Below are 25,415 nucleotides of genomic sequence, written 5' to 3'. Positions count from 1 at the left end.
AAGAGAAGGTAATAGCTAAGAAATTAAAGTTGCTCCCCAACAATGGCGCCAAAATTTTGACGGGTTTGTCGAAGCCCTCAAAATTAGTATTGGTCCCACAATAAGATATTTGCAGTAAAAGTGGTGCTAGGTTGAATCCCACAGGGAGCAAATCAGTAATCTCTTAGCCGAATGGATAAAGTAATTGAGTGGAAAATTTAATAACTAAAATTTAAAATAATAAGAAAGCAATAACAAACTAAACGAATAAGAGAAAAATCAGTCTTACCAAATTCTGGTTCAAGGGTTCGGGTTGAATCGATTGACCATCGATCCTAGGTACAATTCAGCATTCTTGCAATTCAAGCATTTAACCTTAGATTTATTAGAATAGCCATAATAAACCTTGTGTTTTCCTAATTCAGTTGACCAAACCCAGCATTCGATCAACACTTATCACCACTCAACTGGGTACGATAGTGTCCATATTAAACAGTGATAGCATTAAGATTTGTGAAAATAGTTAAACCAAAATAACAATAATTGAGATAGCTGCAATTAATGAATCTTGTTCCATCGATTCCTTTAGGTTGAACCATGTTAAAACATTGGTCAAAGGCTGTCACAAACAATTGACCCAAAAAGATATCAACCTAATTGCTACTTGCACCATTATTCATGACAATTATGGATCACCGAAATCATGGATAGCAGTAATAAAATAACATTAATTAAGTTTGTCCAACTAATTAACATCAACATCCAAAATATGCTCAAGAATCAATGAATACTTGAATTAGAAAGCAAAAAAATAAATTAACTACAAAACCTCACAATGACACAATCGAACCTCCCCCCTTGAACCAGAAAAAGAAGCTTAGCTGCTCATGATCTACGCAATCTCCATGCTTTTCTTCTCCATAGCCGAACTGCCTTCTTGAGCTTCTTGGTTTTCTTGATGATCTCTTGGATCTGAGATTGAGTGATTGCTAGAACTTGTTCGCCCCCCTCTTTATATAACCAAAGGAGATGGCTGTTTTCCAACTCCTTCTAGGAGATCATCTTATCTTTAGGGAGTCTTGATCTTCTTTGAACTAATCTTATCCTATCTCTTATCTAATGATCAAATCTCAATCTCTCTAGGATTACATTCAAGACTTTAGATCTGATAAGACTCTCTCTTTAGAGATTACAATCGAGATTTGGACTCTTGACTCTTGAATTCGAGTTGGGCTGCTTCAAGGTACTTCTGCGAGTTGGGCTTAAGTTGTGAATGGGCCTGGCTGTGAACTTACTCCGACTTTGGGCTCATTTTCGTACTCGATGCAGTTCGAATCTGTCAAAGTCCAAAACATAAAAGTTGTGGGCCTTCCTTTCATCTTTCTAATGCTTCTTCAATTGTCAAATTCGGAGTCCGGAATTGAGAGTTAGTCCCATATTACTGACTGTCGCCGAAACTATGAAAAATCACCCGATTTGCCCTGTAGGGTTCCTTTCAATCTCATCAGGTCACTAGGAGATCGCAAGAAATGCGAGAGAAGCCAACCATGTTGCACCATTCCCACTAATGTGAGGTCCCCATGGGGGCCTCCCATGCTTGAAATAGGTATGCCATGGAGGCACCTTGGAGTGCCTTGGGCAGCATGTGAGGAGGCATCCAAAGCACAATTGCCTAACACCTTGCATGTCACCTAACCTAGCATCGCTAACACACAAATCCGTGTTCACGAGCACGCACAGGACGACACTGTTAAGGCTGTGGCAACGCGCAGTGCTCAACATGGCAAGTGCGATCACGCATGCTGCCGAGGGCACCCAACACAACACACATCGCTTGCGACCAAGGGGCACTCAACAGATGTTGCGTTGCAACGCTTGCATCATTACGCTCCCAGATCTCTTCTAGTGCACGTCATTGCGCAGCTGCATGCACTATCAAGTAAAACCTTGCACATTGTGATGCACGTCATTGCGCTACCATGTCGCGCTCGGTAAGCATCAATGTGCCTTCATGCCGCCTCTAGTGCATGCAACTGCGCTACCCGCGGCTGCTGGCACCAGACTTGCCCACCAATGGATCCTCGTTAAGGGATTTAGATTGTACTCATTCCAATTACCAGAATCGTAGAGCCCGGTATTGTTATTTATTGTCACTATCTCCCCATGTCAGGATTGGGTAATTTGCATGCCTGCTTCCTTCCTTGGATGTGGTAGCCATTTCTCAGGCTCCCTCTCCGGAATCGAACCCTAATTCTCTATCACCCGTCACCACCATAGTAGGCCTCTATCCTACCATCGAAAGTTGATAGGGCAAAAATTTGAATGATGCATCACCGGCACAAAGGCCATGCAATCCATCGAGTTATCATGAATCATCAGAGCAACGGGCAAAGCCCACATCGACCTTTTATCTAATAAATGCATCCCTTTCAGAAATCAGGGTTTGGTGCATGTATTAGCTCTAGAATTACTACGGTTAACTGAGTAGTAGATACCATCAAACAAACTATAACTGATTTAGTGAGCCATTCGCAGTTTCACAATCTGAAATAGTTCATACTTACACATGCATGGCTTAATCTTTGAGACAAGCATATGACCACTGGCAGGATCAACCAGGTAGCATTCCTTGTCGACATCACAACCCGCATGAGACCATCCGAAAACATCAAACGCTCTACGTGGTTGCATTTGTTGATCACATATCAAGACATATAATAGGGTGGCATTAGGGGACCTAAGGCCCCTACCCTTGGCATCTTTCGCATCCAAGAGCACACACAATAGACATGTGCCGAGTGCATTGCACAATCACAAGACAATGCATGGCATCACGTTCTATGTGTTCATGGCTGTCTCACCCCCCACCGTGGGAGGAGAGAGACAAACTATCATTCGAGGGGTATCAAATGCATTTCTTTGGCTAGGTAACACAGAAACCATCTGCACACGCCTAGATAGCAACAACTAGCTTGGGCGAAACTGAAGAGGATGGGCAGGTTAATGGTTCCGACCACAAGCACAGAGCCCATCAACACATGCCATCCAAACACCACTCACGCACATCACATAACCCTTCAGGCAACCACCCCCAAACCAACGATGCATCAATGACACGTAGAATGGCCAAGGAAAGCAGCACCCAAAGGCCCCACTAAGCATGGAAAGCAACCACCAACATGAATCAACATCCGAAAAGGGTCACCAAGAGATCACAAGAAATGCGAGAGATGCCAACCATGTTGTACAATTCCCACTCATGTGAGGTCCCCATGGGGGCCTCCCATGCTTGAAATAGGTACGCCACAGAGGCACCATGGAGTGCCCTGGGCAGCATGCGAGGAGGCACCCAAAGCACAATTGCCAAACACCTTGCACGTCACCTAATGCAGCATCGCTAACCCACAAACGTGTGTTCACGAGCACGCGTGGGATGACAATGTTAAGGTTGCGGCGATGCACGCAGTGCTCAACACAGCAAGTGCGACTGAGCATGCTACCGAGGGCACCCAACACAACACACATCGCTTGCGACCAAGGGGCACTCAGCAGACATTGCACTACAACGCGTGCATCGTCATGCTACCAGATCTCTTCTAGTGCACGTCATTGCGCAGCTGCTTGCACTATCAAGTAAAACCTTGCACATTGTGATGCACGTCATTGTGCTACCATGTCGCGCTCGGTAAGCATCAATGTGCCTTTCTGTTGCCTCTAGTGCATGCAACTGCACTACCCATGCATCATGGGTGACGGGGGGGAAGCCCCTTGACTGCCAACGCTCGCCCAATGGTGCCCCCAGAGGGGAACCCCCCAAGAGTCACCACCCCCCCTCAAAGAGTACGTTAAGCTTTTGGGGCTCTGCCAGGAGGAAACATCACTTCTCTGAAAAATCATACTGGGGTTATCTTGAGATGTACGGCATAGATTGATCTTAAAACTTGACAAGTGGCATTAGTTAGGATTGAAAAATTATAAAATTAATTAAAATAAATTTTTGGAGAAAAATATTAACTTTATTAATTTTTAATCACTAAAAATTACCAAAAATTGGGAAAGATCTGAAAAAATAATTTTGGAGGGTGAGGGTTGCTTTTTCACACCTGCAAAAAAAATTGTGCACCAAAATAAGCCGGTTTCCTTCTGAAAAGTATTGATAGAAATGGTTTTTCACTAACATTTAATTTCTAGAAATTACAAAAAATTGGGAAAATATATTTTGTGGATATGCAATTGCATGGAATCAAAAGGGAGCACTCCCACACAAATTTTATGAAAAGGTGAGCTAGTTTCATGCAAGAAAGGTGCACCGAGTTTAGGACTGTCAATCAAAGTGGTGACATGGGGGTGTGTATGGGTGATATGTTGAAAGAGCAACAACGGTCACAAGTGCATTGTGGGTGTGCACATCCCTTGCACCACGACACACCACGTGAGGCATCAATTGCAATGTGGGTGTGCGCACCCACATAGTGCAAAATGATGCAGCATGGGGCGTTGTGTGCAGTGTCAGAACATCCACCATGATGCACAGGTGGAATTGGTGCACCAAACACAAGTGGTAGTGTTACAGCCCTACACTACACACCACTACACGTTGTGTTATAGCCCTCTCACTACAATAGTAGAAAACACTACATGTGTAGTGTTAACATGTTTAACACACACCATGGTAGTTTAGTGTTTTCTAATATTGGTCACCTCACGTGGAGGCACCACAGTAACCACTTGCACCATGACACACCACGGGGGCACCACAGCACACCCACACGTGGTAGTTCACGCATGCACACGCATGCCCGTGCACAGCCGCCGCTCGCACATGCCCGCACATGCAGGCCTGCACACAGCCACTGCCCGCACATGTCCCATGCGAACGCAGGCCCGTGCTCACATGCCCATGCCCGTGCACAGCCGCCGCTCGCACACACTTGCACACGCAGGCCCATGCACAGCAGCCGCCCACACACACACAGGCACACGCAGGCCCACGCACAGCCACCGCCCGCACATGCCCGCACAAGCATGCAGGGCTGCGCTCACTCGCCCGCACCCGCGCACAGCCGCCACTTGCACATGCCTGAACACGCTAGCCCATGCACAGCAGCCGCCCACATACGCACACACACATGTAGGCCCATGCAAAGCCACAGCTCGTACACGCCCGAACATGCACACACGCGCATGCAGGCCCGCACTCGCACACCCGCGCCCATGCACAGGCCCGTGCATAGCAGCCACCCGCACAGGCACGCACGCACACACAGGCCCATGCACAGCCGCTACCCGCACATGCCAACACACGCACGTAGGCCCGCGCCCACTCACGGCCACCGCTCGCACACGTAGGCCCGCATACAGTAGCCTCCGTCACACGCACGCACACGAAGGCCCGTACACAGCCGCCGCCCGCACATGCCTGAACACACCCGCCTGCGCATGCATATGCAGGCCCACTCTCACACGCCCACGCCCACACATGCCTACGCCAGCACACGCCCATGCAGCCAGCTCGCTGCGCACTACACAGCCACAACCACCCTTACATGCACAATGGCAGGCCACAGGGCACAATGTGTAGTCGGCAATGCACACTGGTAACCTCTATGGGGATATGGTGGGTGTGGAGATTTTGGATAATGGAAGGTTGTTCTGATGAGTTAGATTCCCCAAGGGTGTTATGTTGAAAAGGAGGGGAGGTAAGGCTGTTCGGATGAGTTAGATTTTCACATAGACTCGCACCATGGCAGCCTTGTGCAGTCGACCGAGTGGGAGGGTAGCGTCAATAACCTCTATGGGGATATGATGGGTGTGGAGACATGGGATGTGGAAGGTTGTTCTGATGAGTTGGACTTTCACAACCATGTGTTATGTTGGAAAGGAGAGGGAGTGTCTTTATTCTTGGCACACTATGTTGCATGGGGGAGGGACTTCTTTTGAAAACTCGTTATTGGGGGGAGGGACAAATCGTTGTGGAATGCGAAATGTTGGGGGAGGGACGAATCGATGCGATAGAGGGTTGAATCTCAGTGGATCATGGCAGCAAGGCCACTCTTCCACTTACAATACCCCATCGAGTATTTAAATCGTCTACAAAGGATTCTACCCACCACCCAGTGGGAATTGTGCTTCAAGGCGGCCCACGTGGCTCATCCGTCATGAGGGCTTCACCAATGGCATGTGCCTTTGGTGGCCCAGAGGCCCCTACTGTGGGTCGGCAATCAAGCGACGGGTGCACGCATCGCATGTTTAGCCAGGATTCTGACTCAGAATCAAACAAGATTTTACCCTTTCGTTCCAAATGAGATTTTTGTTCTCGTTGAGCTCATATTAGGACACTAGTGTTATCTTTTAACAGATGTGCCACCGCAGCCAAACTCACCACCTGACAATGTCTTCTACCTAGATCGGCCCACCGAGGTGAGCCTTGGGTTCAAAAGGAGGGGCGATGCCCCGCCTCCGACTAATGGAATAAGTAAAATAACATTAAAAGTAGTGGTATTTCACTTCTGCCTGAGGGCTCCCACTTATCCTACACCTCTCAAGTCATTTCACAAAGTCAAACTAGAGTCAACCTCAATGGGTCTTCTTTCCGCACTGATTCTGCCAAGCCTGTTCCCTTGGCTGTGGTTTCATTGTATAGTAGACAGGGACAGTGGGAATCTCATTACTTCATTCATGCGCATCACTGATTAGATGAAGAGGCATTTGGCTACTGATGAGAGTAGAATTTATCATATTTTTATCCCCAATTATTATGTCTTTTATACCAAATTAGCATCTAATTGGACTCATATTTCTGTTCAGGGCATGAAAGAAGGCATCAGGAGCAAAGAAAGACAAATCGGATGATTTTTCATTGTTTTGACATCATTTAGTAATCCGGGCCTCATTCGTGTATCCGAACTCAAAATGGGCTGATTCAAGATCCACTAGAGAGATAAGAGAAAAATCCACAATTTTCATGTTTTGGGCTTTCACAAATTTAGCCTGAATCGAAGGAAAATCTAGGCCTAAAGTTGCAGAAAATTCATAGGAAGGCCCAATCCGCAACTGAAGCCCAACTTGCAGAAAAGCCTGGCTAAAGCCCAATTCATAGTGGAGGTCTAATACGAATCCAAGAACAAGAAACTGAGAAGAATCCTTCCAGATCTAAATTCTTGATGTAATCTTAGAGAGATAAGAGGATTGAATTTATTAGATAAAAAGATAAGATTAGAATTAGGATAGGACTTTCTATTCTTGTAAAGATCAACTTCAAGAGCAAGTAGGAGACCACCCCCTCCCCTTTAAGCTATATAAAGGAGGGGGCGGACCAGCTTTAGGCATCACACAATCACTCAATCTTGGGGATTGAATCAAGAAGAAATGAGCAATCAGTCAAGAAAGGAGCAAGAATTCAAGAAGAAGGTGGTGGCAAGAGGAGGAGATCTCAGCATCATGGGCGATTCTAAGAGTTCTTTCTTTCCCTTTGTTTGTTTTAATTCTTCTATCATGAATTGATTTGTTTCTTGCTAGGGCTGAGAAATGCCTAATTATGTTAATGAATATATTTTTATTTTTATGATTTATCCAAGATTGTGATTTTCATATAGTCTATGATTATTGTGCTTAATGCAATTAAGAGCTTGGCCATCTCTTAATTGATTTGAGTTATGTGAATAAATCGAGAGGAATTCACATAATTGATTGAATAATTCATTGTGTGAATTGAATGGTATATAGAGATATATATACATGATTCATCTGAATTTCATGGTCTTCTTAGACTTAATGCACTCCCATCTTGAGAGTTCTACTCGAGAGATTGAAGGGCTACCTGATGGGCATAGGTTTAGTATATCTCGAGAGAGAATATTAAATAAAATTGGAAAGACTTCAACTTATGAGAATGACAACTAATCTTGGTAAATCGAACCCATAAATATTTATTGCATTGGTTAGGTGGACCAAAAGCCCTAGCGATTCCATCCTTTGCATATTCGATTAGGGATCACCTTCACTTTTATTTTCTTATGCTAATTTTTATTCTCAATAGTCCTTGCTCAATTCTGAATTTCAGTTGTCCAGATGATTAGGGAAGATTGTGGTTCTAATACTTATTTTGTTAAATCCCCGTGATAACAATATTTTATACTACTTGATAACTAGTGCACTTGCTAGAGTTATATATTTATAGCTATCAAGTTTTTGGCGTCGTTGCCAGGGATTTAATCCTAAAATAATATTAGAACTTGTTGACATTGATTAATTTTGATTTTTTTTATTGTTGTTTTTATTTTGTTATTTTAATTTTTTTATTTATTATATTTTATTTTTACTCTACTTGTTCAATTTCTTGCTGGTTCAGATTTACTAGTACATGATACGCACTAGAAAGGAAGGACTAGCTGAATTTGATCCAGAAATTGAGAGGACCCTTTGCTTGTTGCAAAGGTCCAACAAAGGAAAAGCAAGAGAGGAGGTTGTTATTTGCAAACCTGCCATAGAGATTGAAGGAGAGATGGCAGAAGGAAATCGCACCCTCTTGGACTATGCTTGTCCAAACATTGATGGGGCGACATCCAGCATTTGCAAACCCACCATTCATGCTAATAATTTTGAAATCAAGCCTACAATAATTCAGATGATCCAAACAAGTATTCAGTTTAGTGGGTTACCAAGTGATGACCCTAAGGCCCACATTGTTAGCTTCTTAGAAATATGCAAAACATTTAACATAATGGAGTTAGTGATGATGCAATTAGGCTTAGATTATTTCCTTTTTCATTGCATGATAGAGCTAAAGATTGGTTTAACTCACTCCCTGCAGGAAGTATCACCACTTGAAATGATCTAACCCAAAAATTTTTGGCTAAATATTTCCCCCCCTCCAAAACAGCAACGTTAATTAATGATATTACTACTTTTGCTCAATTTGAGAGGGAATCCTTGTATGAAGCATGGGAACAATTCAAGGAGATGCTTAGGAAGTGTCTTCGCCATGGGATACCAACTTGGTGATAGATTCAGACTTTTTATAATGGTATTACCCCCTCTAATCGATTCATTATTGATGCAGCCGCGGGTGGTACGATCATGAGGAAAACTCTAGAGGAATCATATGACCTAGTGGAGGAGATGGTATCAAACAGCTACTAGTGGAGCAATGACCGAACCAATCAGAGGGGAGTACACCACATCGATTCCTTTGCAGCCCTATCTGCGCAAATTGCTAATCTGAATAAGAAACTGGATACTTTTAATATTGCAGCCATTAATACACCATCTAGCATCTCATGCGATTTATGTGGTCAAATGGGACATACTAATTCTGATTGTCAATTAAATAGTCCTTTTATTTCCCATGAGAATGCTAATTTTATCTCTCATGCTGGCAGGTCAAACTTTAACCCATACTCCAATACATACAACCCAGGGTGGAGGAATCACCCAAACTTCTCATGGAGTAACAATCAGCAAAAGGCACCCATGGGTTTCCAACCACAGCCGCCCCCACAAGAAAAAAAGTACAATCTGGAGGAAATGATCTCTAAGTTCATTAATGCCATTGAAGCAAGGTTCCAAGAGCAAGAAACATTGATTAAAAACTTAGAGGTTCAAGTGGGGCAGATTGTAAGCATGTTGTCAGAAAGGAAAGAGGGAAGGCTACCCAACAACACAGAAAAGAATCACAGAGAGCATGTAAACTCCATAGCCTTAAGAAGCGGGAAAACGTGGGAAGTACCCCTAAACTGAATTTACATGAAATTAAACTTACTATTCCCTACCCAAGAAGAGGCTTTAAGGCTAAATTAGATAAGCAATTTGAAAAATTTTTAGAAGTTTTCAAAAAGATTCATACTAACCTTCCTCTTCTTGATGTTTTTTCACAGATGTCAAAGTATGCCAAATTCCTAAAAGAGGTAATGTCCAACAAAAGAAAGTGGGAGGATGGTGAGATGGTAAAACTAAACGAAGAATGTTCAACCATTCTTCAAAAGAAATTGCCCCCAAAGATTAAGGATCCAGAGAATTTTTCTATACCTTGCACCATAGGGAATACTGAATTTGAAAAAGCTTTATGTGATTTAGGTGCTAGTATAAATTTAATGTCTTATTCTATTTTTGAAAAACTTAGACTACATGAACTAACATCTACAACTATTATCCTGTAATTAGCTGATAGAAGCATTAAATATCCTAGGGGAATAGTAGAAGATGTTTTGGTCAAAGTGGGCAATTTTATTATTCCTACTGATTTCATTGTGTTGAATATGGAGGAAGATAGGACAATGCCTCTAATTTTAGGGAGACATTTTCTTGCTACTATTGATGCTTTAATTGATGTGCGAAAATGTCTACTTACCCTTAGAATCAATGGTGAAGAAGTGGTGTTCAATGTATTTATAACCATGGAACATCCCAACACAATTTGATGTTGGTGTAGCTGAAGTAGATACATCTAAATCAGAAGATATGCTGAAAGTTGCACTTAACAATAGTCCTAATCAATTGCAACAAGCAGAGCAAAAGTTTGTACTGAAATCAGAACTGTGAAATTTGACTTCTAAGCTAGACTCTTTTGAAATTGCAACTCATAATGCATCTTTTATTAGTTTACCTCCATCTCACACAAAACCCATCCCATCTATTGTGCAGACCCCTATTCCAGGTTTAAACCCACCTATGAAGGATGAAAGGGGGAAACATAGGAAATTGAAAACCAGGTGGAGTGGACCCTTTGTAGTGGCCAAGGCATTCCCTTATGGAGCAATTGAACTACATAATGATGATGGGAGTACATTCAAGGTAAATGGACAGGGGTTGAAGCATTACATTGAAGGAGAACAACCCATCCAGTATGGGTCCATTCTCTCCTTGAAACCGCCATGAAGGAAAGGTGAAAGTCAAGCTCATGACTGAAAACGAGCGGTTGTGGGAGGTAACCCATTTAGTTTAGTTGTTTGTTTTGTTCAGTTTTTTTTCTTATGAGTGTTTTTTTTTCTCGTATCTCGCATCTGTAGGATCTCAATGAGGCATTCAGGGAAGTCCCTTTAAATCTCTCTCTCCTTGTTCTTGTTATGCATATTCCATACATTGAGGACAATGTATATCTTATGTGTGGGGGAGGATTAAGGGGTTGAAAAAAAATTTTGGACTCTACCATGCTTTAATCATCACTTTTTAACCTTTCATTTTGAAATTTCTGCTCCTTAGAGACTTGTTTTTGAATGATTGCAAACCACCCTGAATCATGTGCTTAGGTGGGATAGACAGGAAAGGATGTAGGCAAATCTAGCTGAAATTTTTGGCTATGGAAGGTATCTCAGTAGTTTGAATGATCAACGGGCAAGTTGCAATACAGATTTGACCCTTGTGAGAATTTGGTTTCTAATGGACAAATATGGTTTGATTATTGCAGAACTTGTTTTGGTAGGCATGTTGAGACCATGATAATGAGTTCATGTATTGGAACGTGTTATCCAAAAAAAAAAAACTCGTGTTATATGAAGCATAAAATGCGCTCACACCGAGAGAAAAAAGAGCTAGGGTGAGATGTAGCATAAAACGCACTCACACTAAAAGAATAAGAAAAGGGTGAGATGGAGCATAAAATGCACTCATCCTTAGATCCCAAACCCTAATTCACCTTTTGATGCAGTGGACTCATGATAAGTAGTGGAGATGTGACATAGAAGCAAGCTTATGGTAGTAACATTCCTTGCTTTGTTCTGAAAAATTGTGAGAGGGTATTTTTGAATCTTGCTACATGTGATTATGAAAACAAAGAGGGCTTACTCTAGTCCTAAATTATTCATGCGAAGAGATGCCTGTTTCCCTTGATTGTCGATTTCACTTGGGAACATGAGGAAGGGCAATTTAAGATTATTCTTTGCCAAGTTAAAGAGAAAAAGAAGTGGACGAAGGGAATGATCATGAATACTAATCAAGGCATGTGGGAGAACAAATACCCTGTTGAGAAAAATCCAAAACAATCTTTTAGTTAGTTTGTTCTTGTTTTAATTTTGTTTTGAGTTTTGTCTTGCCCGAAGACGGGCAAGAGTTTAAGTGTAGGGGATTTGAAGAGAGTAGAATTTATCATTTTTTTATCCCCAATTATTATTTCTTTTATACCAAATTAGCATCTAATTGGACTCATATTTCTGTTCAGGGCATGAAAGAAAGCATCAGGAGCAAAGAAAGACAAATCGGATGATTTTTCACAGTTTCGACATCATTTAGTAATCTGGGCCTAACTCGCGTATCCAAACTCCGAATAGGCTGATTCAAGATCCACTAGAAAGATAAGATAGAAATACACAACTTTTGGGATTTCACAGATTCGGCTTGAATCGAAGGAAAATCTGGACCCGAAGTCGTAGAAAATTCAAAGCAAGGCCCAATCCGTAGCTAAAGCCCAACTTGCAGAAAAGCCTAGCTGAAGCCCAATTCGCAGAGGAGGTCTAATACGAATCCAAAAACAAGAAACTGAGAAGAGTCCTTCCAGATCTAAATTTTTTATGTAATCTTAGAGAGATAAGAGGATTGAATTCATTAGATAAAAAGATAAAATTAGAATTAGGATAGGACTTTCTATTCTTGTAAAGATCAACTTCAAGAGGAAGTAGGAGACCACCCCCTCTCCTTTAAGCTATATAAAGGAGGGGGCAGACCAGATTTAGGCATCAGACAATCACTCAATCAGGGGGATTGAATCAAGAAGAAAGGAGCAATCAGTCAAGAAATGAACAAGAATTCAAGAAGAAGGTGGCGGCAAGAGGAGGAGATCTCAGCATCATGGGCAATTCTGAGAGTTCTTTCTTTCCCTTTGTTTGCTTTAAATCTTCTATCATGAACTAATTTGTTTCTTGCTAGGGCTGAGGAAATGCCTAATTATGTTAATGAATATATTTTTATCTTTATGATTTATCCAAGATTGTGATTTTCATATAGTCTATGATTATTGTGCTTAATGCAATTAAGAGCTTGGCCATCTCTTAATTGATTTGAGTTATGTGAATGAATCGAGAGAGGAATTCACATAATCGACTGAATAATTCATAGTGTGAATTGAATGGTATATAGAGATATATATACATGATTCAACTGAATTTCATGGTCTTCTTAGACTTAATGCACTCCGATCTTGAGAGTTCTACTCGAGAGATCGAAGGACTACCTGATGGGCGTTGGTTTAGTATATCTCGACAGAGAATAATAAATAAAATTGGAAAGACTTCAGCTTATGAGAATGACAAATAATCTTGGTAAATCGAACCCATAAATATTCATTGCATTGGTTAGGTGGACCAAAAGCCCTAGCAATTCCATCCTTTACAGATTCGATTAGTGATCACCTTCGCTTTTATTTTCTTATGCTAATTTTTATTCTCAATAGTCCTTGCTCAATTCTGAATTTCGGTTGTCCATATAATAGGGAAGATTGTGGTTCTAATACTTATTTTGTTAAATCCCCATGGGAACAATATTTTATACTACTTGATAACTAGTGCACTTGCTAGGGTTATATATTTATAGCTATCAAGTTTTTGGTGCCATTGCCGGGGATTTAATCCTAAAATAATATTAGAACTTGTTGACATTGATTAATTTTGATTTTTTTTATTGCTGTTTTTATTTTGTTATTTTAATTTTTTTTTATTTTATTTTATTTTTACTCTACTTGTTCGATTTCTTGTTGGTTCAGAATTTACTAGAGCAAGACACGCACTAGAAAGGAAGGACTAGCTTAATTCGATCCAAAAATTGAAAGGACCCTCCAAAATGCACACATCGTAAGCTTCTTAGAAATATGTGATACATTTAAACATAATGGAGTTAGTGATGATGCAATTAGGCTTAGATTATTTCCTTTCTCATTGCATGATAGAGCCAAAGATTGGTTTAACTCACTCCCTGCAGGAAGTATCACAACTTGGAATGATCTAACCCAAAAAATTTTGGCTAAATATTCCCCACCCTCCAAAATAGCAAAGTTAATTAATGATATTACTACTATTTCCCTACGTTATCTTTTAACAAATGTGCCACCCCAACCAAACTCCCCACCAGAAAATGTCTTCCACTTGGATCAGCCCACCGAGGTGAGCCTAGGGTCCAAAAGGAGGGGCGATGCCCCACCTTCAACTAACGGAATAAGTAAAATAACATTAAAAGTAGTGGTATTTCACTTCTGCCTGAGGGTTCCCACTTATCCTACACCTCTCAAGTCATTTCACAAAGTCGGACTAGAGTCAAGCTCAATAGGGTCTTCTTTCCCCGCAGATTCTGCCAAGCCCATTCCCTTGGCTGTCGTTTCACTGGATAGAAGACAGGGACAGTGGGAATCTCGTTAATCCATTCATGCGCATCACTAATTAGATGACGAAGCATTTGGCTACCTTAAGAGAGTCATAGTTACTCCCATCGTTTACCCGCACTTGGTTGAATTTCTTCACTTTGACATTCAGAGCACTGGGCTGAAATCACATTGCGTTAGCATCCGCAGGGACCATCACAATGCTTTGTTTTAATTAAACAGTCAGATTCCCCTTGTCTGTACCAGTTCTGAGTCGGCTATTTGATGCCCAGGGAAGGCCCCCGAGGGAGCCGTTCCCTGTCTGTCCCCCATCCATCATGCAGCGACCCGCTTTCGCCGCGAGAGCAACTCGAGACGTCCATTGAAAGCCAACGGGTTTAGGACCGGGACCCCCGTGCTCAGCCCTCAGAGCCAATCCTTTTCCCAAGGTTATGGATCCATTTTGCCGACTTCCCTTGCCTACATTGTTCCATTGACCAGAGGTTGTTCACCTTGGAGACCTGATGCAGTTTTGAGTACGATCGGGCGCGATCGGCACTCGGTCCTCTAGATTTTCCAGAGCCACCAGAGGCGCACCGGACACCATGTGACATGTGGTGCTCTTCCAGCCGCTGGACCCTACCTCCAGCTAAGCCAATTCAAGGGTGGGCGGGTCGTTAAACAAAAAAGATAACTCTTCCCGGGGCCGCCGTCGACGTCTCTGGACTCCCTAACGTTGCTGTCAATCGCCGCATCCTGGTTCGGGAATTTTAACCTGAGTCCCTTTCGAAGCTCGCACTAATCACGCTATATAATAGGCTTCCCTCATCTCTTAGGATCGACTAACCCATGTGCAAGTGTCGTTCACATGGAACCTTCCCCTCTTCGGCCTTCAAAGTTCTCATTTGAATATTTGCTACTACCACCAAGATCTGCACCAATGGCTGCTCTGCTAAGGCTCACACCCTAGGTTTTACAGTGACTGCCGCGCCCTCCTACTCATCAGGGCCTGGCAATCGCCCCGATGACCAGGCATGGGTTGCGCGTTTCAGCGCCATCCATTTTCGGAGCTAGTTGATTCGGCAGGCGAGTTGTTACACACTCCTTAGCGAATTTCAACTTCCATGACCACCGTCCTATTGTCTTAATCGACCAACACCCTTTGTGGGTTCTAGGTTAACATGGAGTTGAGCATGTTAGATAGTTTTGTATGCCCTTAGCTTCAACCAAAATGATGTACTTTATGAGTTTATGGTAAATGAATAAAAGTGCTTATTTGATTCATGTTCCCTTGGTATGTTTCTGTGTAATACCCTTAAACAGGACACTTAATGAAATACGTGTTAGTTTAAAATGTTCACAACCAGTGGGTGGGTCTGGGGAGACCTATCCTGATAATGCTGACACTGTGGCACCACCAAGTCGGTTGGGGTGGCTTGTCTCAGCCACCAGGGTGAGACCCTAGGCACATACAGTGTAGGATTAATTGAATCTTTGATCTGGACCAGATTTCTAGTATTTCCCTAGACCTTGGAGATTGATGGGCAAAACTGGAAAGTTACACCCGACCCCTAGACTCGATTATGATGCTGCACTAGGTGTCAGATTGGGTTGTCTTTGTGGTACCAATCAGTGAGATCCTTAGTAGGGGTCAAAACATGGGTATGTTGGGACAGTTTGAGATTTCATCTGAGTGGGTGATCATAGTGACAGGATCAACCCCTTTGTCGAACAAAGGTACTGATCAGGGAAGCACTCTCACTAATGGAAACCAAGACTGCCGGCAACCGATTTCAATCATTGAGATTTGTTTAGCAAAATATATTTTATATGAGATATAAAAGTATATAAATTATGGTTTCAAAATGATTTGCAAAAGGTTTTAATTCCCGGGATCCATATAAGCAGAGAGTGCAACACTATTCCTTGCAGCAGAGGGAGAGGTCCTCTCTTGTCGGGCAGTGTATGATCATTATGGGCTGAGAGGTTAAGTGTAAGACCATTGAGGATAATACCTGATGGACTAATCTTGCATCTGCCCACAGTCCCTGGGTGTTACAAGGTGGCTTGGCCCAGGGACCACTTAGGGTAAGTATTGGGCCCATAGAGCCCATCTGATGGGTTTCAGGGGGTGCACTGTCCATAACAGTGTATTCGGCCAGGCCTTGTTACAAAGGTTGGGCTGAACCCATGTGGCTGATGTGTAGATCAATGTTTGGGTCCCACGCCATACAAGGAGGCCCAACTGGGCAGCAGTTTGGAAGGCTAAATGAATACATAACCTTAAATGGGCCTTAAGCCCATTTCGAACTGGAGAACGGTCTCTATGTTCTACATCCTTCTCTAGAAACTAACATAACCGAAACTTCGTCGGCTGAAATCCCCAAGAAGAGAGCCCGTGATACAGTTAATCCCATGTGTCTGTGGCACTACCGACTTGGCCACATCGATTCACCGAAGGGGCGAATTCTGAGATGGATCAGCTGATAGGATTGGGCCCACACCCTATCCACTTAGAGAGTCCAAGATCTAAATAAGATTGAGATTAGGAAACTTCCTAATTAGATTAGGAGATGGCTGATCTAATCCGTAGATAAGATAAGGGTTATTCCTTATCTTAAAGGGACTTATAATCCAGATATGATTTGAGTTAGCAACTCCTAATGGGATTAGGAGCTGATCCCTTTAAGTCTATAAAAGGAAGAGGGGCGACAGCCTTTAGACACCACCAGCAAGCAATACATAGTCTTGTCGTCAAAGCTAAAATCACAGAAGACAGAATCTGCACCCTGCAAATACTCTCTTGCCGCCTTCTTCCTGCAGCCGCCGCCTACAGTAGTTCGATCTCCAGTTCTTGGGAGAAATCAAGATTGGATCTTGATTCCAATATTTTGGAGAAAAGATTGGTGGGAGTTGTATTCACAAGCCATCCAGGTGATTCTTGAGAAGGATCAAGTTCTTTTGGAAGAACAGTGCTAATTCTGCTCCACCCTGCACTATGCCATCTTCAATGGGAGCAGATTTTGGATCCTTCATTGGGCATGAACACCTCCATTGGGAGATACTACTTCTCTGTATCAGGTATTATCTCTCCCTACGCCTTTTGGTTCAAATCTGGTTCAGTTTATGGTTCAAGAATGATCCTTGAAAATATGATTTTCTAAATGGGAATTCGATTCCCAATTGAAGGGAGAGAAAAATTTTTGAAATTTGCCCCCTTATTCATCAATTCTTTGGGCGTCCATATGATGGATTTCCTATCCCTTCAGAGCATCGTAACCTAGCTTTCAGTTCATCCTGCATCACCAGTTCTACTTACCAAAAATGGCCCACTTGGAGCTCTCAATTCCGTGGCATGGCTCAACGAAGCAGCCACACTGTCCTACCTATTTAAAGTTTGAGAATAGGTCAAGGGCATTGCGCCCCCGATGCCTCTAATCATTGGCTTTACTTGATGGAACTCGCACCTAGGCTCCAGCTATCTTGAGGGAAACTTCGGAGGGAACTAGCTACTAGACAGTTTGATTAGTCTTTCGCCCCTATACCCAAGTCAAACAAACGATTTGCACGTCAGTATTGCTGCGGGACTCCAACAGAGTTTCCTCTGGCTTCGCCCTGCTCAGGCATAGTTCACCATCTTTTGGGTCCCAACAGGCAAGCTCTCACTCGAACCCTTCTCAAAAGATCTAGGTCGGTCAGCGGTGCAACCCACAAGGGGATCCCGCCAGTCAGCTTTCTTGTGCCATATGGGTTTACTCACCCATTGACTCGCACGCAAGTCAGACTCCTTGGTCCGTGTTTCAAGATGGGCTGAATGGGGAGCCCACAGGACAATGCCCAGAGCACACAGGTGCCAAGGCACACCTAAATGCGCGTGCTGGGGTACCACCACAATCTACATCAGTCCGCTCCCTGAGCCGAGTGGCAGACCAGATTTTACCATTCCACATCCAACCGGGGAGCATCGTCGGCCCCCATTCGCTTTCCTCCTGACAATTTCAAGCACTCTTTGACTCTCTTTTCAAAGTCCTTTTCATCTTTCCCTCGCGAGAATTTAGCCTTGGATGGAATTTACCGCCCAATTGGAGCTGCATTCCCAAACAACCTGACTCATCGACAATGCCTCATGGTGCGACAGGGTCTGGGCATGATGGGGCTTTCACCCTCTCTGGCACCCTTTTCTAGGGGACTTGGGCCCGGTCCATTGCTGAGGACGCTTCTATATACTATAATTCGGACAACAGAGGTCGCCCGATTCTCAAGTTGGGATGATCCCGGTTCACTCATCGTTACTAGGGGAATCCTTGTTAAGTTCTTTTCCTCCACTTATTGATAAGCTTAAATTCAGTGGGTGGCCCCAAGTCGTGAAGTGGGTCGAGATGTCTATGGGCCAGCTCTTGGGAATAATCAGTAGCCATGGTATGGTGGTAAGCATTCTGCCCTTTTACTCTCTCTTTTTTTTTTTACTGACTTCGGTTTTCTTCTGGTAGGCTAACTCTGTTGGTCATGCTCAGGCCTACCAGGCGGTGATCCATTCGAAGGAGGCTCGTGATGCCAAGAAGGAGGCGCAGCAACTCCACCGTGAACTGGACTTGGCTCAGGGTGAGATACTTAGAGCCAAGAAGGGGGTCGATGCTCAAAAGAAGTTGATCTTGTCCCAAGAAGGGCAGATCTCCTCCCTGACTGAGGAGAAGGCACGGCTTGAGCGAGAGATTGTGAACCTCGAGGCCTCCATTGCAAAAGAAAGGATCAAGGTCATCTAGAGCTTCAAAGAGTCCCTGGGGTTTGAGGCTTTACAGGTCGGATTATGCTTGGACTCCTATCCACCTGGATTCAAGTCATGCTGGTACTTGGTTCGGCAAAAGTTCCCCAACCTCAACCTCAGCGGCATTTTGATGATGGGCTTGGACCCCGAGGTGGCCAGAGTAGCGGATGAGGAGCCTGACTCTTCGGGAGAGGAGACCAAGGTTGAAGTAGTGGACCCTTCTGCGTGATGGCTTCTTGTTCTTTTCTTTTTTTGGACCATGGATGTACTTTCCCGGGCTGTTGAGCTCGAGTTTTAGTAAAAATCTTGTATCTGAACTTTTTCTATTAATGAAATATATAGTTTTCTGAGTACTCCTGAGTGCAAAATAATTCTAGGTGTGAGTTAGTTCCGAGCTAGGCAATTTAAGATATAGGCTACCCGAGCTACCGAGTTGGCAGCGAGTAGGGATTACCGAAAGAATGAATTGCGTTTGCGTCGAATCATGCAGATTACCCTGAACTTTTAAGTTACCAGGCTTGGCAACGAATAAGGGTAACCGAGGTGAAATAGTCATCGTAGGGTATACACGAACTGTCTTTAACTTAGGTGTTAGGAGTAGCTTGCTTATGCCAGTGAAGTAACCAGGTCTTATGCAGCGCCTAGGTCCTTGTCAATTCGGCATCTTTGGCCCCTAGGCTTTGGGAGGGACACATAGTCCGCTCCTAAATTTTGCCCATGCCAAAGTGGCAACTGGGTCTTTCAGCAGTATTTTCCCTTAGGCTTTGGGAGGGACCCATAGTCCGCTCCTAAACTTTTGCCCATGCTGTAGAGGCAACCGGGTCTTCTTGTGGCCCTTAGACTTTGGGAGGGACCCATAGTCTGCTCCTGAACTTCGCCCATGCCGTAGAGGCAACTGGGTCTTCTTGTGGCCCTTAGGCTTTGGGAGGGACCCGTAGTCCGCTCTTGAACTTCGCCCATGCCGTAGAGGTGATTGGGTCTTCTTGTGGCCCTTAGGCTTCAGGAAGGACCCGTAGTCCGGTCCTGAACTTTGCCCATGCCATAGAGGCGACTGGGTCTTCTCGTGGCCCTTAGGCTTTGGGAGGGACCCGTAGTCCGCTCCTGAACTTTGCCCATGTCGTAGAGGCGATTGGGTCTTCTTGTGGCCCTTAGGCTTTGGGAGACCTGTAGTCCACTCTGGAGCTTTGTTGCTCCTTAGGGATCTGTAAGGAACTAAATATCAGAGGACCCGGGGTGGCCAACCTGGTTAGGTCGCTCTGATGGCTAAGTTAGTACGCTCATAGTATATTGCGAGCTAGAAAACACAATCTGAGAGTTAAAGCTTGCTTACTTGTTTTTGGGGCTGGTGCCTTTCCAGTTCGTAATCAAAGGTATTATCACCTTAGATTGCTGATGTTCCACACCCGGGATACTCACTCTCCTTCTAGGGTTTCGAGCTTGTATGTACCTTCCCCGAATATCCACTTCACTCAGTAGGGACCCTCCTAGATTAGTCTGATCTTACCTACACCGGGCTCAGGTGCCATAATATACAAAGTGTTGCTTCCTGAATCAAGCGTTATAATATTGGGGTACTCTTTGTTGGTAGGGTGCGGTCTAGATGTACATGATATCTCGTACCTCTTCTACTAGGTGGACGTTGGTGCGGAGCTCGTCACCGTTTCCTTCGTTGTCGTAGGCTTCCAAGGGTAATGTGGGTACCTCAATTTTGGCTGGGATTACCGCTTTCATGCCATAGGTGAGGTTGAAGGGGGTTTCTCCCATGGCGGTCTTGATGGTAGTTCGTTAAGCCCATAGTACACTGTGAAAGGAAGGAGATATCCATAATATGGATGCAAAAAAGGTAGTGGAATAGGGTGGTCGAATTTTAAAAATTTCTCTCCTCCCTTCCAACTGGGAATCATATTCCTTGATTTTAGAATACAGTATTCAAGGATCTAATTGAACCAACACCGAACTAGATCTGAACCAAACAGGAAGGGAAGGGTTATACCTGATATGGAGAATCGGTATCTCCCAACGTTGGTGTTCACACCCAAAGAATGCTCCCAAGATCTGCTCCCACTGAAGATGATGCAGTGATGCTAAAGCAAAACTAGCAGTGTTCGTCCTACGAACCAATTTCTTCACAAGAATTCGATGGAAGCAAAGAGCACCATACACAATCAGCCTTTCAGTAAAGACTGAAATTCTTGTGAAATCAATTGAAGCAATGCTCTAGGGAAATTCATGTGAACCTAGTAATGAGGTATGATCAAGGAGTACATGACTTATCTGAAGCCATTTCCAGTTAAGCTAGTCCTAAATTCAGGTTTAAGTAAATAGGGTAAATACTTCACCATTGCCACAATTGGTAGGATGGAGCATAAAGTGCACCTACCAGTCAAGTAATCCAATGGTAGGATGGAGCATAAAATGCACCTACCAGCCAAGTCATCTGATAGAAGGACAGAGCATAAAATGCACCTACTAGCTAGTAAATCAAACAGAAGAATGGAGCATAAAATGCATCTACTGACCAATTAATCTAAAAGTGAGATGGAGCATAAAATGCACTCGCTTCTTCAGAGGAGAGAAAAAGAAAATAAATAGAGAGAGAAGATAAAAAGGTTTTCCCTTATTTACTACCTAGTTTGCAATAGCAAAAAATTGGATTGACTGATGAATGAGTTGTGTATGACTTGATTGTGTTGATTTAATGATTCATAATATTTAACCTAGAATATTTGTAGAAAAAGATGAAGGAGAGTTGAGTTTAAAAATTTGTAGGATAGTTAGTTTGTTCTTGTTCTATATTTGCATGAATTTTGTCTTGCCCGAGGACGGGCAAAGTTTAAGTGTGGGGAGATTTGATGAGAATAAAAAGTACCCTATTTTTATCCCCAAATATTCATTTACATTAATTTAGCACTCAATTGGACTCATTACTCTTGTATTTTGATTCAGGGCAAGCAAAAGGTGATTGGAAGAAAACAAGGCTAATCGGATGATTTTGCACAGTTTCAGCACCATTTAGTAATCTGGGCATAACTCTTGATCCCAAACTCTAATTTGGATGATTCAAGATGCACTGGAAAGATAAGAGAAAGTCCCATAACCGTCATGTTTTGGGTTTTGACAAATTCAGTCTGAATCGAGGACAAAATTCATCCTAAATTTCGAACAATTTCATAGTAAAGCCCAACCCACAGCTGAAGCCTAAATTCGCAGAAGAGTCCTATAGCGGCCCAACTTATTAAAGAAGCCCAACTCGAATTCAAGAATGAAGAATCCTATCAGATTTAAATGTCAATACTAATCCTAAAATGATAAGAGATTGAGATTACTAGATTGGATAGGATAGAAGTAGATCAGATCAGGTCTTTCTAATTTTAAAGTTAATCTCCTAAAGGGAGTTGGAGAGAGCCCTTCCTAATAAACTTATATAAAGGGGTGGGATGGACCAGCTTTAGACATCAATTCAACAATCCATAAATCAAGCATCAGGCAATTCAATCAAGAAAGATAAGTTCGGCTTTCTAAGAAGCAAAGCCTGGAGGATTCGAAAATCATGAGCAGCTAAGCTTTTCTTTTCTGGTTCAAGGGGGGAGGTTCGATTGTGTCATCGTGAGGTTCTATATTTAATTTAAGTATGCATTGATTCTTGTGCTTATTCTCTATGGATGTTAATGTTAATTAGTCTAACAAATTAGTTAATATTGATTTTCCTACTGCTATCCATGGTTCGGTGATCCGTAATTGTCACGAATAGTGGTACAAGTAGCAATTAGGTTAATATCTTTCTCGGTCAATTGTTCATGGAAGCCTTTGACCAATGTATTGACATGTTTTAACCTAAAGGGAATCAATGAAACAAGATTACTTTTTTTAGTATTTTTACGTGGATGATATCCTACTCATTGGGAATGATGTAGGAATGTTGACTTCGGTCAAGGTATGGATGTCACAGCAGTTCTCCATGAAAGATCTTGGAGAAGCTTCATACATACTGGGTATTCGACTCTATAGAGATAGATCGAAGTGGATAACTGATTATCCCAGGCTGCTTACATTGACAAAATTGTCAAAAGGTACAGCATGGAAAACTCCAAGAAAGGAAATGTTCCTTTCAGACATGGAGTTACTCTCTCCAAGAAGATGTCTCCCAAGACTTCTGAGGAGATTGAGGGCATGAGAAACGTTCCCTATGCCTCAGCCATAGGGAGCATCATGTATGCCATGCTGTGCACTCGCCCGGACATAGCTCAGGCGACGAGTGTGGTAAGCAGATTTCAGGCTAACCTAGGGCAGGAGCATTGGACTATTGTGAAAACATACTTAAATACCTTCGAAGGACAAAAGAGTTTTGTCTGGAATTCGGTGGTAGTTCACTACAAGTTTTGGGGTATATAGATGCCGATTTCCAGTCGGATCCAGATGATAGAAAGTCTACGTCTGGATAAGTTTTCATGATAGGATCGTGTATTGTTTCCTGATTGTCAGCAAATAGAGGTCGTGAGTAGCAAATTAATAGTCCACAACCCAAGCCGAGCGCATTGTCGTAAGTGAGGTTGCCTTATGAATGAAGGTGTTCATTCCTGAATTTGGAATTCAGTACATCACCCATTCCACTATTGTATGACAACACTGGACCTACCGGAGGATGATATTAAGAGGTAGCATCAGCGGACAATGTGGTAGACCCATTGACTAAGCCACTGACACAGAAGGTGTTTGAGAAACATGTGGAAAGTATGGGACTCTGGCTTGTACCAGATTGGACCGAAGTGCAAGTGGGAGTTGTTAGACAGTCTTGTATGCCCTTAGCTTCAATCGGATTTGATGTACTTTTGTTACTTAGTGGAAATAAATTAAAGTGCATGTTTGATTCATGTTGTTTGGTATAATTCTGTGTAAGACCCTAAAACTAGACACTTATAGAAACTTGTGTTAGTTTTAAATGTTCACAGCCATTGGATAAGTCTGGGGAGATTTATCCTACCAAGGCTGATACTGGTGTGCCACCAAGTGTTGGGATGGCTTGTTTCGGCCATCAGGGTCAGACCCAAGGCACATGCAGTATGGGATTGCTTGAACCCTTGAACCGGACCAGATTTCCAGTATTGCCCTAGACCTAGGAGACAGATGGGCAAAACTGGAAAGTTACACCTGACCCCTAGACTCAATTATGATACATCACTAGGTGTCAGATCGGGCTGTCTTTGATGTGTAAATCAGTGAGATCCTTTGTGGGGGTCAAAACCTGGACATGTTGGGGCAGTCTGCGAATTCATCTGAGTGAGTGGTCATAGTGACAGGATCAGCCCCTTTGTCGGACAATGGTAATGACTGGGAATGCACTCTCTCTGATGCAAACCAAACTGCCGACAGTTGATTTCAATCGTTGGAATTTTGTTTTGCAAAATAAGATATATATATATATATATATATATATATATATATATATATATATATATTTGTATATATGTATATGTACAGTTTCAAAGGATTTGCAAAAAGTTTTAATTCTCGAGATCCATGTGAGTGGAGAGTGCGGCACTGTTCTTTGCAGCTGAGGGAGAGGTCTTCTCTTGTCGGGCAGTGCTTGATCATTAAGGGCTGAGAGGTTAAGTGTAAGACCATTTAGGATAATACCTGATGGGATAATCTTGCACCTGCCCATAGTCCCTGGGTTTTTATAAGATGGCTTGGCCCAGGGACCACTTAATGTAAGTGTTGGGCCCATAGGGTCCATGTGATGGGCTCAAGGGGGTCACTGAGTCTTTCAGTGAATTCAGCTGGGCCTTGTAATAAAGGTTAGGCCGAACCCATGTTGCTGGTTTGTAAATCAATGCTTGGGTCCCATGCCATACAAAGAAGCCCAACTGGGCAACAGATTGGAAATTGGTTAAACACTAAACACTTAATGGGCCAAAAGCCCATTTCGAACTGGGCTGATATGATCACTTGTTCATGGGGCGAATATGAGATTAATGTTAGTAAAAGGATTGGGTCTTTAACCTTATTCATTTTAAGAAACCAAATTCAAATTAGATTTGAATCTGGTAACCTCCTGATAAGATAAGGAGTTAACTAACTTAATTTGTAGATAGGATTAAGATTAACCCCTATCCAAATGCTGATTTGGATTGGGATAACTCCCAAAAATATTGGGAGGTTTCTTAATCGAGAAGAAAGAGGAGAAAACCCTAACAGAAATATCAAATTTCGAACTAGGGGGTTTGAGTAAGAAATAAACACATCCTGCAATCTGAGATTTGATCTCTCACAGACTCCAGACAGAAGAGACAATTCTGTCCTCTTCGTCCCTGGATTTCTCCTCTTTCTGCCGCCGCTACTACCTGTTGGAAGATTGGATCTTTGCAGCAACAAGAAGTCAAGAAAGCAGTT

At 42.9% G+C, this 25,415-nt stretch overlaps 1 non-coding gene and 1 pseudogene across 1 annotated transcript; both read right to left on the bottom strand.

Moving 5' to 3' along the window:
- Window positions 1–8,861: 8,861 nt before the first annotated feature.
- LOC148866709 (small nucleolar RNA R71) lies at window positions 8,862–8,969 on the bottom strand. The gene has a single exon (XR_016112107.1). It is a non-coding gene; the product is annotated as a small nucleolar RNA R71 (small nucleolar RNA).
- Window positions 8,970–14,755: 5,786 nt separating this feature from the next.
- LOC148866708 (25S ribosomal RNA) lies at window positions 14,756–18,612 on the bottom strand (annotated as a pseudogene).
- Between the last annotated feature and the right edge of the window lie 6,803 nt (window positions 18,613–25,415).

Source organism: Nelumbo lutea, chromosome 3 (genome assembly GCF_056320005.1).
Source record: "Nelumbo lutea isolate HS-2025 chromosome 3, American lotus-T2T, whole genome shotgun sequence".
NCBI lineage: Eukaryota > Viridiplantae > Streptophyta > Magnoliopsida > Proteales > Nelumbonaceae > Nelumbo > Nelumbo lutea.
Note: the sequence above shows the minus strand (reverse complement) of the source record. Positions and strands in the feature narration are given on the sequence as shown.